The 13,973-nt window shown below is 42.7% G+C and overlaps 1 pseudogene; it reads left to right on the forward strand.

Moving 5' to 3' along the window:
* Positions 1–1,176: 1,176 nt before the first annotated feature.
* On the forward strand, positions 1,177–6,586 carry LOC110743429 (annotated as a pseudogene).
* Positions 6,587–13,973: the final 7,387 nt, after the last annotated feature.

Consider the following 13,973-nt stretch of genomic DNA (forward strand, 5'->3'; position numbering starts at 1 on the left):
GCATGGAAAGGAAAATTTTAAACTAGCCTCTTTCATCTTGATTGAGGGTGGAAACATAAACGGGAGTGTTTTTGCTTGAACCTCTTGAAACCAGTTTCTTGGAAAGTAACACTTAAGTGTTTTCTTAAAATTTCATTTGCAATTGAAAATGCAAACTGTAGGGCTCATTAGTTTGTCCATGGGTGGTCTTCAGAGGCTGGACCAAGGCTGGGTGTTTGGGTGTTGGCCTGTATGAGCTGACTGAGGTATGGGAAGGCCTAGACACATTGTTTTTGGGGAAACTTAAAAATAAATAAGTCCCATGATTTGTCTGCTTTCACCTCCCTTCAGCCCTAGAACATTTGGCTCTGGTGTTAGTCTGTTTTGCATTGTTATACAGGAATATCTGAGGCTGGGTAATTGATAAAGAAAAGAGTTTTATTTTGGTTCACGGTTCACAGGCTTTATAAGAAGCCTAATGCTTCTGGCGAGGGCCTTAGGAAGCTTACAATCATGGTAGAAGGTGAAGGGGGAGCAGGCGTGTCACATGATAAGAGAACAAGAGAGATGCTAGGCTCTTTTAAACAACCGGCTCTTGCATGAACTAACAGAGTGAGAAATTACTTATTACCACGGGGAGGGCACCAAGCCATTTATGAGAGATCCACTCCCATGACCCAAACACCTCCTACCAGGCTCCATCTCCAACTTTGGGACTCACATTTCAATATGAGATTTGGAGGGGACAAACATTCAAATCCTATTAGCTACACAGTGTCCCAGTGAGGCCACATTGGACAGATTCACAAGCTGGAGAAGCCCCTGCTCAGCAAGGATGGGCTCACCCTCACCTCTGAACACTACACAATTAGCATTTTGCTGATATGCCCAGCCAATGTGGCTTTATTTATGGGTGAAAAACTGCCAATCACTGGGGATTAGGTGGAGAAGTCTCATTTCTATTGTCAACCTCATTTCTTCTTTTTCCTTTTTTTTTTTTTTGAGACAGAGTCTCACTCTGTCGCCCAGGCTGGAGTGCAGTGGAATGATCTCGGCTCACTGCAACTTCCGCCTCCCGAGTTAAAACATTTCTCTTGCCTCAGCCTCCCGAGTAGCTGGGGTTACAGGCACGCACCACCAAACCTGGTTAATTTTTGTATTTTAGTAGAGACAGTTTCACCATGTTGCCCAGGCTGGTCTCGAACTCCTGATCTCGTGAGCCACCTGCCTCGGCCTCCCAAAGTGCTGGGATTATAAGCACGAACCACTGTGCCCAGCCCTCATTTCTATTATCAAATTGGAATCAACCTTTTTGATTATGAAAGATTCATTTTACATTGTGATTTAGAACACAACTGCAGTCACGTGTGTGCAAACATGCTTGCACATCTAAAGTTTCACAGACCAGTTTTCTCCTGCTTACCTGTGATTTGCTCTGGTATTTCTTATCCTATCCTATTCAATCCATCCCATCCTACCCTATCCTATGCATCCCCTCCTATCCAATCCATTTTCTCCTTCTCTCCTCTCCTCTTCTTCCCTCCCTTCTCTCCCCTCCCCTCCTCATTCTATCCTATCCCATCTTATTCATCCCATCCCATCTCGCCCTATCCTATTCTATCTGTATCCAAAGTGCTAGTCATGACTCACTACATTTATATTACAACACTATAATATCTGATGGATCTACTTCCAGAAAGTAAAACCAGCAATGGTGCAGCTTCATGAGCACTGGCAGAAAAAGACAGTCTGTATGAAACAATCTGCCGCCCGCAGATACACTGATTACTGACAATGTGCCCAGCCCTTTTCCTCCCAAGTGAGAAGGATAAAGAGAAGAGGTAAAGTACACTCCTTCTGTATGATACATATATACACAGGTGTGTGTTTGTGTATGTGTGTGTATACTTACCATAAATAGTCCCCAAACTTGACTTTCCTTTCCCTGAGGTGGGATAGGAAAGAAGAAATCAGTATCAGTTGAATTTGCACAGTGCATGGATTGGTGCTGGGGATAGACTGTTTTTTCAATTCTCACATTTCATCAAAGCTGGTAGTAAACAAAAGTTACTCTCAGAGAAGACCTTGAGTAAACTAATTGGTGATCTGAATTAATGTCTTGATATAGCATTAATTTTCTTTCCCTGTCAATTCTGGGAGACATTCTAAAAGCCCTTAGAATGGAAATTAATTGCCTAGCTTTTCCTGTGATGTTAATAGTACTCCCTTGGGCCTTCAAAAGCAACTTGCAAAGGAGAATGGGATTTGTTGCGTAGTTCTGTTTATTTTTGTTTTTCCAGAGTTTGGACTTCTTTATTAAAGGCTGTCAACCTAAGGCTTGGACCACAAAGATTTAGCACCATGTTTTTAAGAAAAAGAACATCAAAATTGGGGTTAATGAAAGTTAAAAATCTTTGAGACTCCTTGTAGGTCTCTTGTACAGACACTTGTTTTGCAACTGTCTCTTGCCTGGGTGCGCCAGGTCTTTGCGGACCAGCTCCACCAGAGGAAAAACAAAATAAACATTACCAATGGTGGCTGTCATAACCGGCAACCTCTTTTTTTTTTTTTTCCTACCAGACAAACTTCTTTTTTTTTCCTCCATTAAAATTTTGTCTGTGTTTGACATTTGAATCACCCTAGAATGTGGAATATTGTTTTTGCTGAAGCTGCTGGATAAATGTCTCCTACCTACCTTGTCTGGAAAAAGCCCCAGACATCCCCCTCTCATGTGCCCTTGGCCTGGGGGCACTGCCCTTCCTGGCCTCCCTGGCTCAGGCATTGGAGCCCACATAGTCACCAGCATGAAATTCAATCCCTATTCTCCGGCACCTGAATAGATAGGAGTTCAGCACATGCTCCAAATAACCCTGGGACCCAGGCTAGGTGAACTGTTAACCTGCAATGGGTCTGCCTAGCCTTCAAAGGTCAGATGACATGAAATGCTCCTCAGTGTTTTAAGATATTAGTCACACAGTAAACAAAAATACAGAGATTCTTGGAGGAGGCAGTGGTTGAAATATTAGAAGCAGACATGTCAGAACAGGAATATCCTGTCATCCTTGCTTTGCCTCATAAACAGGCGGGTACAGAGGCTGGGACATAATTCCTAGGCTGCTCTTATGACTTTATATCTCAAAATACTCAACATCGATTTCTGGGTTTCCCAAAAGTTGGCTCCAACACGTATCTCCTCTTTTCTGTAGATCCAGTCTCTTCAAATACTGGCTCTTTGTACCATGCAAGCATGTTAAAAACCTCTCCCATTTTGGAGGAAGGCCACGGAGGGGTGGCGTGGGCGAGTAGGGTGTCCAGAATGGTGCCCGGGAGAATCTCTGTGGGAGATATTTGACTGTTACTTCATATTAACTTGAGTGGAAACCAAAAGGGCCCTCCCTTCTTCTCCCCTCTCCTCAGGCCTTTCCAGCAGGCGCGATGGCGGAAGCCCCGTGACGGTGGCCATGGCGGTGGCGGAAGTCTCCTCGGGTCCGGCGGCTTTGTCTCTGGGCTGGGCCTTCTCGAGTTACTGGCCCTTTCAGCCCCAGTTGTGGGGTCTCAGCCTGGGCTGGCGACTGACGGGCTTCTCCGGCAGGAAAGGCTGAGGCTGCAAAGTCTCGCAGGAGGCACTGCCCAAACTCCTGGCCAGACTGACACGGCCCACACCCGGCTGGGCCGAGGCTGCCCAGGAAGCACTCCTGCCAGAGGGGGCGGACCCTGGCCCAGCCCTTCCAGTCCTGGGCATTGGGATAGACCCTTGTGTCATCTTGCTGAGGCATGGGGGCCTGTCACTGTTGCAGACCATGGACTTCTTTTACCCCTTGGTGGAGGATCCCTACATGATGGGGTGCATAGCTTGTGCCAGCGTGCTGAGTGACCTCTAGGCCATGGGCATTACTAAGTGTGATAACATGTTGACGTTACTCAGCCTTAGCCAGAGTATGAGTGAGGAGGAACACGAAAAGATAATGCCACTCATGATCAAAGGCTTTCGGGACGCTACCGAGGAGGGAGGAACTGCAGTGACAGGTGGACAAATGGTGGTCAGCTCTTGGCTTATCATCGGTGGAGTTGCCACTGTGGTATATTGGCCAAGTGCATTCATAAAGCCTAATAATGCTGCTGTTGGGGATATGCTGGTGTTAACCAAACCCTTAGGAACCCAAGTTGCTGTCAATGCCCACCAATAGCTGGATAATACTGAAAGATGGAATCAGGTGTGATCCTCAAGAAGTAGAGCTGGCTTATCAGGAAGCCACGCTCAGTATGGCTACCATTAACGGAACTGCTGCTGGATTAATGCACAAATTTAATGCCCATGTGGCCACAGATATCACAGGCTTTGGCATTCTAAGACACTCTCAGAACCTCGTGAAGCAACAAAGAAATGGTGTGTCCTTTGTTATTTGTAATCTGCCAGTCATTGCCACGATGGCTGCCATCAGCAAGGCCAGTGGGCAGTTTGGGCTTCTTCAAGGAACCTCAGCTGAAACCTCAGGAAGATTACTGATTTGTCTTCCAAGAGAACAGGTGGCTCACTTTTGTTCTGAAAAAAGATCTTCCAAGTACAGAGAGGGTCACCAAGCATGGATTGTTAGCATTGTGGAAAAGGGAAACCAGACAGCCCGGATCGTTGAAAAGCCTTGAGTTATTGAGGTCCTACCTTGCGGGGCCACTGCTGCTGTTCTTGCTCCTGCACATTCCAATGCATCCTCAGAGCCTAGCTCATGAAATGAAATGGCACAAGTTGTTTAGAGCTTAGGGCTTTTGTAAACAATCACGGACAATTCTCAGGCGCTGATTTAAGAAATTCCCAAAGAAGGCTACCTACATAGTGGTTGCAGCTGCCCTTTCTAGGTGATCTGAATTAGCCCATCAAAAGTTGCCTGTGTGTGCATTCCAAGGCCAGAAGTATTATTTTGAACTTTGTGGGGATATCTGTTCATCTCCTGGGTAGAAGAGGAGCAGAAAAACTTGTTTCCTCTTTCCAAAGTAAGATGAGGCTACTCCAGTTTGAGGGATATTTTTTGCATTAGGTTGATTAATTTCTGCACAGGGAGTGAGATTATTTATTAAAATTGCATACACACAAAAGTAAATTGCACAATGAAAAAAACTTAGATCTGAAGCAAATGAGTTTGGACCAATACCATTGATAAATCTAAGTTGTTATGGGAGATCTTATAATGCAATGTCAAATGCTTTATTAGATTTTTCTGAAGTACTGGCTCTTTCCTGCTCTGGACAAGAATTGAGCAGCTTGTTTAAAGACTGGGAAAGGAGGACCTGCAATCATCTGACTTGGTCTCTGTAAATGATGTCTCTCCCTCTAAACCCCATTAAGGACTGGAAGAGGCAGAAAGAGCCCTAGAGCCCAGGTCTTGGTGGTCATTAAGATGTTAAATCTTGTGCTGAACATTTCTGGTGATTTAATCAATAAAGAGTAGTTTCTAGCTAAAAAACCAAAATGTCTTCCATTTTAGAACACAAAATCCTCCTTTGACTATCCTCCTTTTCCTCCCAACAGTTGCTTCTCTTTCTTTTTCTAGATCTGTATGTCTCGGTTTTTGGTGTACATCAGAATCAGCTACAGAACTTGTTACAGCACACATTCCTGAGCCTCATCCTCAGAGTTTCCGAGTTTCTGATTTGGTAGGTTGGGGTCGGGTCCAAGAATGTGTATTTCTAACAAGTTCCTAGGGGATGCTGAGGGTTGGGGACCCACTTTGAGAACCACTACTCTAAAAAGCACCCTCTGTGTTCATTGACTTTGCTTGCTCTTTTTCCATTCACTACCCAGCCTGCTGTCACCTGTCTGCTGCCCCACACCACTGACCTCCAAAGGTCAAATCAAATGCAGTGGAGCTTTGCATCCCGTCTTACTCAAGTCCTCTCTGACGTTGGTTCCCTGGCCACATCGCTCTCTTTCTTCCTTTGGCTTCCCTGACATCACTCCTTCCCAACTGTCTCCTTCCTTTCTGGCTGCTCTTTTTGAGTTGCCTTTTCAGGAACCTCTTCTCTTTTTCAGTTTTCTTCCAGGTTTCAGTTTTCTTCCAGGTGCTGCTCTTGTCCTCTGCACTTTTCACTCTGTATTCTTCCTGGATGCCTCACCCACGGTACAGCTTTGACTGGCATGCCAGTAACCCTCAGATCCACTTCTCTACCGCAAGGCTCTCTTCTAGCTCTTCATCTGCATATCCAGACTCACAAAGTTAGACATGTCCCCAGGTGGGCTTGTTATATTTGCCCTCAAATGGCCCACTTGTTTGACTTATCTTCAGGATGGGCAACTATTTTACCCCGACCCAGACATCTGTGTGTCATTCTTACTTTTTTCTCCCTCACTTTTATTCCTGACATTCATCATCAAGATCTCTCTCATATTGCCCTCTTTTCATTTTTCATTGCTAATGCCTCAGTTTCCTACTGTTTGCAGTTCCTGAGTATTAGCTTTGCAGTGTTTCTAGGCACTTTTTAAATACTGGGAATATATAGGAGTCCCTCAAATCAGGTAACATTTTGCTATTCCATAAATTCTGGTTTTGCCATTGGATGCTATATCATTTTACACAATAAGACATTTTATTTTATTATTTTTTTTGAGACAAAGTCTCACTGTGTTACGCACGCTAGAGTGTAGTAGTGCCATCACAGCTCACTGCAGCCTGAATCTCTGGGGCTCAAGTGGTCCTTCTGCCTCAGCCTCCAGAGTAGCTGGGACTACAGGCACACACCACCATACCCAGCTAATTTTTTTGAAAAATTGTTTTGCAGAGATGGGGTTAGAATACTGTTGCCCAGGCAGGTTAGAATCCTGGGCTGAGGCAGTCCTTCCAACTCAGCCTCCCAAAGCACTGTGATTACAAGTGTGAGCCACCACACCTGGCCAAGAAGAATTTTACTACTAATAAAAGTAATGCGGGAGGCGTGCATTCTTAGCTCCATTTCAGATGAGGAAACCGAGGCTCTGAGAAGGTAATAGAGTTAGAAAAAAGAGGAGCCAAGGATACAAACAAGGTCTGCCAAAAGCAAGTTGTGGAAAATGAAAACTGTCTAGCTCCTTCCATGTAGAATTGGAAGAGTATAGTTCCATTATTTTGTTGAAGTGCAGTAAGTTTTAATAAACACAGACATTTCTGTAGTAAAGCATATTCGTACAGTAAAGTGAAAAATGTACAAAAGCAAAATATGATCTGGTGACCCATTTCTATATGCAATTTTTTTTCTCTCTCTCTGTCTCTCTGTATGTGTGTATATGCATGGGTGTGTATATGTAGTTTCATGAAAATTGTAAAACTTTTTATTTGGAAATAATTGTAGATTTTCAGGAACTTGCAAAGATGGTACAGAGAGGCCCTGGGTCCTCTTTATCCAGTGGTTACATCTTGTATAACTATAGTACAATATCAAAGCCAGCAAATTGACATTGGTACTATATAAGTAATGCATAGTTCCATGCCATTCTGTCACAGGTGTAGATTTATGTGACCACCACCGTAATCAAGATATAGCATTACTCTGTCACCACAAAGATCTTCCTCATGCTACCTCTTTATAATCATTTCCTCTTCCCTTCACCATTCCTAACCCCTAGCTACCACTAATCTGTTCTCCATCTCTATAATTTGTCATTTTGAGAATGTTGTATAAATGGAATTTTATGGTATGTGACCTCTTGAGACTGACTTTTTTCCACTCCATAATGTCCTTGCCTATAGTTGGGTAATGTTTTTAAACCCCTCTTTGCCAATATCTATCTTTTAGTTGTCTCTCACTGATTTCAAGATTTATTTACTTTTAGTATGTATGTATGTATGTATGTATGTATGTATGTATGTATGTACGTATGTAGGTACATATTTATTTTATTTGAGACAGAGTCTAGCTCTGTTGCCCAGGCTGGAATGCAGTGGCACGATCTCGGCTCACTTCTATCTCTGCCTCCCAGGTTCAAACCATTCTCCTGCCTCAGCCTCCCGAGTAACTGGGGACTATAGGCGTGTGCCAGCACGCCTGGCTAATTTTTGTATTTTTTGGTGGAGATGGAATTTCACCATGTTGCCAGGCTGGTCTTGAACTCCTGACCTCAAATGATCCACCTGCCTTGGCGTCCCAGAGTGCTGGGATTACAGACATGAGCCACCATGCCCGGCCACCTTTAGTTTTTACAAGATTAACTAATATGTGTCCTGACATGGATTTCTTTAGGTTTATTCTGTTTAGAATTCATATAGCTTCTTCTTTCTTTAAGTTGTGTCTTTTACCAAACTTGGGAAATTTTTAGTTATTGTATATTTTAATACTTTTTTAGCCCACCTTCTTTCTCGTCTCCTTCTGGGACTCAAATGACATGAGTGTTTGATTTCTTTGTTATAGTCGTATAGGTTCCTGAGTTTGTTCTTTTTTTTTTTTTTCTCAGTTATTTTATTTTATTTTTTTCTGTTGTTCAGATTGAGTAATTTCTATTCTCCCACCTCAGCTTCCTGAGTAGCTGGGACTATAGGTGTGCACCACCATGCCTGGCTAATTTTTGTATTTTTAGTAGAGACAGGTTTTTGCCATGTTGGCCAGGCTGGTCTTGAACTCCTGACCTCAAGTGATTGGCCTGCCTTGGCCTCTCAAAGTGTTGTGATTACAGGTGTGAGCCACAGTGCCTGGCCAATTTCTATTGTTCTAGCCTCAAGTTCTCTGATTCTTTTCTCTGTCCTTTCCCTTCTCCTGTGATGCTCATCTATTGAGATTTTTTTTTTTTTTGTATATTTTAGTTATAAAATTTATATTTGGTTCTTCTTTACATCTTCTATTTGCTCAGATTTTCTCTTTTTTCATTTGTTTCAAGACAGTTTTCGTAATTGTTCATTGAAGCCTTTTTATGATGGCTGCTTTAAAATCTTTATCAGACAATTCCAAAATTATTAGCTTGGTGATGGCATCTGTGGACTGTCTTTTCTTATTTAATGTGAGATTTCCCTGGTTCTAGATGTGATAAGTGATTTTGTATTTTACTCTGGATATTTTGGGTATTACATCATAAGACTGTAGTTCTTACTTCTGTTTAGCAGGCTTCCTCTGACATGTGCTGCAGGGAAAGAAGTGCACCACCTTGTTACTGCCAGGTAGGGGTGAAAATCTAGTTTCCCCACTTAGTTTCCTTTATGCCTCCAGGGGCAGGACCCCTATTACTACTGGGTGGAGGTGGATTGCAGGCTCCTTGGAGACCTCAGCTGACAACCACTGTGGCTGGGAAGAGAGGAACGTCTCACTACTGCTCCCCATGCGGCCTCCACTGACACTGTTTGAGGGGTGCTTACCACTAGATGGTGGTGAGATTTCTGGCCTCCCAAACCCTTTCAATAAGCTAGGGAGGAGGAGGAATGCCTTATTAGCTCTGGGTGGAAGTGGAAGCCCAAGTTCCCCATATGGTCTCCATTGACACATGAAGGAGGTTTCACTTCGCTGGCGTGGGTAAGAATACTGGCTCCCCACTCAATCGTCTTTCCTAATAATGGGATGGAGGAGATACAGTGAGGTGTGATTGTTACCGCTGGGAGAGGGTGGAATTCCAGGATCCCCTCCTGGCCTTGGCTGATGGAGGAGGAGGTGGGGCTCTATTTTTCTGTGGTGCATGACTACTGGGGTAGAGTGGCTATTGTCCAAAAGTTTTCTGTCTTGCTATGCTGTACCTTTCCTTGTTCTTTTTTCTTTTCTTTTCTTTTTTTTTTTTTTTTGAGATGTTGCCCAGGCTGGGAGTACAGTGGCATGATCTCGGCTCACTGTAACCTCCACCTCCCAGGTTCAAGTGACCATCCTGCCTCAGCCTCCTGAGTTGCTGGGATTACAGGTGTGTGCCACCACACGCCCAGCTAATTTTTGTACTTTTAGTAGAGACGGGGTTTCACCATGTTGGCCAGCTAGTCTCGAAGTCTTGGCCTGAAATGATCCACCCTCCTTGGCCTCCCAAAGTGCTGGGATTACAGCCATGAGCCACCACTCCCAGCCATACCTTTCCTTGTTTTTCGACTAGAAGCAGTAGCTTCTCCTGGGGGTGTTTTTAGTCTGCACCTGTTACTGCTTTTCCATTGCTGGCTTCTCTGGCACCATGTCTGGGATGAGTGAGGCAAAAAGAAAACCCAGGGAACTTGTCACAGTGTGGTCCTCAGGGTTCCGGGCCCTTGTCCGTTTGCCTTCGTTTCATCACCTTTTAGAGTCTTGTTATGTTTGTTTTATGCATAACATCTGAGGTTTTCGGTGTACTTTAACTTCATTTGTTTAGATAAAAAGGCAGTCGTGCTTTCCTAGGAATGTTCCTGAAAAGCTGCGTACTGATGGTATGTGAGTGCTAAAGTGTGCTACCACCTCTAAAGGCCCCAGGCCTTCCCATCCCAAGCATCTATTCCTGCATGTCCTACAGGCACTTACGCTGACAGATCAGCCTCAGGTCCCTTCCTCTGTTTCCACTATTTCAACCAGAGATCCTAACTATCAGTGCTGTCATCTGAGGCCGCGCCTTGGAAGGCCATTTAGATAGACCCTTCCTCACACAAGCGATTATTCCCCACATCTAACCGATCTCACTTCCTGAGCACATTTTGAGCTAACCATGTCCTGCCTATATTCCCTTGCTGTATTTGAGCCATTATTATCTCTCACCTGTACTGTTGCCATAACTTCTTAACACATCTCTTTGCATCCGCTTTGTCCCCTCTGAGCCACTCATCCATGGTTCTGAAATGCATCTTTCTAACATGAACCTTTTCAACCCTTCAAGTCTGGCTCTGGGTCTCCCCAAGACCTTTTAGCCAAGGGGCAGAGAACTTGTGATTAGGCTTCCATCTGTAGCCTCAACCTCAGCCACAACCTTCTGGAATATTCCCGCACAGTGTCACTGGCTGCAAGCTATCAATCACATCCCCGAAGGCTTCCCCTGGACCCTTGCGCACTGTTTTTCTTCTGTTGGGAATGCCCTCACTTACTCTTTCCTCCTTGTCTCCAATCTGATCCTCAAAATGTAATGCATATATTACTTTATTTGGGAAGATTTCCTAGATACTGTACTTCTGTCATTGCACTTAGTACAAGCTATTATAGTTATGTTTATTTACACATCTAACTCTCCTGGAGACTATTAATTCCCTTCTGAGAGGGGACATGTCTGACCGCAGAGTAGCATCGTGTAGTGCTCAAAAAGAAGGACACCGGAGTCCTGAGTTTGTATTCAGACTCCTGCTTATTAGTTCTATGGTCTCAGGGAATTTATGAAATGTCTTTGTGTCTCAAATTTAATTGCATGTGAAATGGAGATTATCGTGATGATTGAATGAGGTAATACATTGAAATTGCATAGCACAGTGCCTGTCACAAAATAAGCTCTTAATAGTTGTTAGTTATGATGATGATTTAATTTGCTGTAATTTACCAAACTATTCTCCCATTGTGGAATATTTGTATTGCTTCTATTTTTTTTTTTCCTATCATAGCTAACCCTGGTAGAAAATGTAAAAAACAAAACACAAGAGATGACTAGAATTGGGATTACTTCTACGCCTTTGTATCTGAAGTTGACAAAATCAACTTAATTTTCTATCTAAGTTTGAAGTGGTTGCTGAAAAATTTTGGTACTCTTCGTGACCTCTTCCATGCTGCAAAGCACATTGGAGCTTTTAAGATTAATTAGATTTTTCTCTCCTGCTTAGCTATTGGAAGAGAAAAATCTCAAAGGAAGCACATAACAAATGAATTTGTACTTGAGCAATGGATGGTGTGAATGCATTATATTTCAGTTTCTGTATTTGGAATTTTCTGCTCTTAGATGAGTCTACTTGAGGTTTTGAAGAACTCCTTGACCTTGTTTCTTCTGTACCTATCTCTACCCCAAATAGCAGGTTTGTAAACACAAATTAAGTGAAAGGTACAAACTTCCTCCTAAGGAAGGAAGGAGGGAGTGCCAAGGGAAAGCTCATTTGAGGAGTTGGGACTCTCATTATTAAAGTGATACTGGTTTTAGCCTCTTATTCATTTCAGGCTGCTATAATAAATACCATAGACAGAGTGGCCTAACCAACATTTATTTCTCATAGTCATGGAAGTTGGAAAGTCTAAGATCAAGGTGCTGGCTGATTCAGTTCCTCTTGAGGACCTTCTTTCTGATTTGAAGACTAATGACTTCTTGATGTATTCTCACATGGTGGACAGAAAGATTCTCACTCTGTTTCTTTTTATAAGAGCACTAATCCCATTCATGAGCACTCCACACTCAAGACCTGATTACAGGTGGTTCCCAGCTTATGATGGTTTAACTAATGACTTTTTGACTTTACAGTGGTGTGAAAGTTATACTGTACTTTGAGTACCCATATAACCATATTTTGTTTACTTTTTAGTACTGTATTTAATAAATTACATGAGATATTCAATAACAAAGTAGGCTTTGTGTTAGATGATTTTGCCCAACTGTAGGTGAATGTAACTGTTCTGAGCATAGAAAGTAGGCTAGGCTAAGCTATCATATTGAGTAGGTTAGGAAGATTAATTGTATATATTAAACAATGTTGTTGATCAGAAACATTCAGAATTTACATGAACAAAAATAAACCTTGGTTATATTACTCTACTGAGATTTGGGGGTTTATCCACTCATCACTGGTGGTCTCTTAGTTAATACAACAGTTCTAGGTTTTTTGCTTAGATTTAGTATTTCTTTTCTGTTTCCAGACTAGCACTGTCATTAAGACCATGAGCTTTGGAACTAGACAAAGTTTGCATGGGATCCTTTTACTAGCTACATAAATATTTTAAATTTTCAGAAACTCAGTTCCTTCATCCATAAAATGAAGATATAAAAATCTTCTAGTTAGGATTATTGTGAGAATTAAATAGGAATACTTTTCACAGTGCCTGGCACATAATAAATGATCAGTGATGGTATAGAAATTTTATTTTATTTTTATCCTTCTCACATTAATAAAAATGATTCTGAATTAGTGTATTTTAATTATTTTCCCTATGATTTCAATTTTTTCTATTGTCAGGTAATGTGCTATACATTTCTATCTACTCGGTTATTTTCATCTTCTTTGTGTAAACATTCCACTCTTCACTTGGGAAAAAATTCATCCTTCAGAGTCTAAAAAATTATCACCTGTGGTAGATTTTAGTTTCCCAAAATACAACAATGGTATTTCCCATCTCTTCTAGAGCCTTATAATTTCTCCACTCAGTGGCCGACAGGACTTTGTGACCATGTGAATAGCATGTGGCAGAACTGATGTTGTGTGACTTCTGAGGCTAGGTCATAAAACCCAATGTGGCTGCCACTAATTTTCTCTCTTTCTCCCTGTTAAATTAATTAATTAACTGTTTCTAGAGACAAGATCTCACTCTGTTGCCCAGGCTGGGGTGCCATGGTACAATCATAACTTACTGTAATCTTGAATTCTAGGCTCAAGCAATCCTCCTGCCTAAGTCTCCAGAGTAGCTAGAACTACAGGCACATGCTACCATTCCTGACTAATTTTTATTTTTATTTTTCATAGAGCTGGAGTCTCACTGTATTGCCCAGGCTGGTCTTGAATTCCTGAGCTCAAGCAGTCCTTCAGCCTCAGCCTTCCAATGTGCTGGGATTATAGGCATGAGCATTGTGCCTGGTCTAATCTAATTTTTTTTATTTAGAGACAGAGTCTGGCTCTGTTACCCAGGCTAACATGCAGTGGTGCAGTCATAGCTTACTGCAGCCTCGAACTCCTGGGCTCAATAGATTTTACTGCCTTGGCCTTCCAAAGTGCGGGATTACAGGTATGAGCCACTGCTCCCAGTCATCCCCTCTCTTTTCCACTTTCTCCCCCTACAGGAAGCTTAAATTTAACATCCAGCCATGTTGTGAGGGAGCCCAGGTAACAGGAAGATGCTGTGTATGGGTGTTGTAGCTAACAGTCCCAAGTTATGAGCATCAATCTCCAGAAGTATGGGTGAAGGAGCCTTCAGATGATTCTAGTGACCAA

The sequence above is a fragment of the Papio anubis genome, chromosome 5 (assembly GCF_008728515.1).
Source record: "Papio anubis isolate 15944 chromosome 5, Panubis1.0, whole genome shotgun sequence".
Taxonomy (NCBI): Eukaryota; Metazoa; Chordata; class Mammalia; order Primates; family Cercopithecidae; genus Papio; species Papio anubis.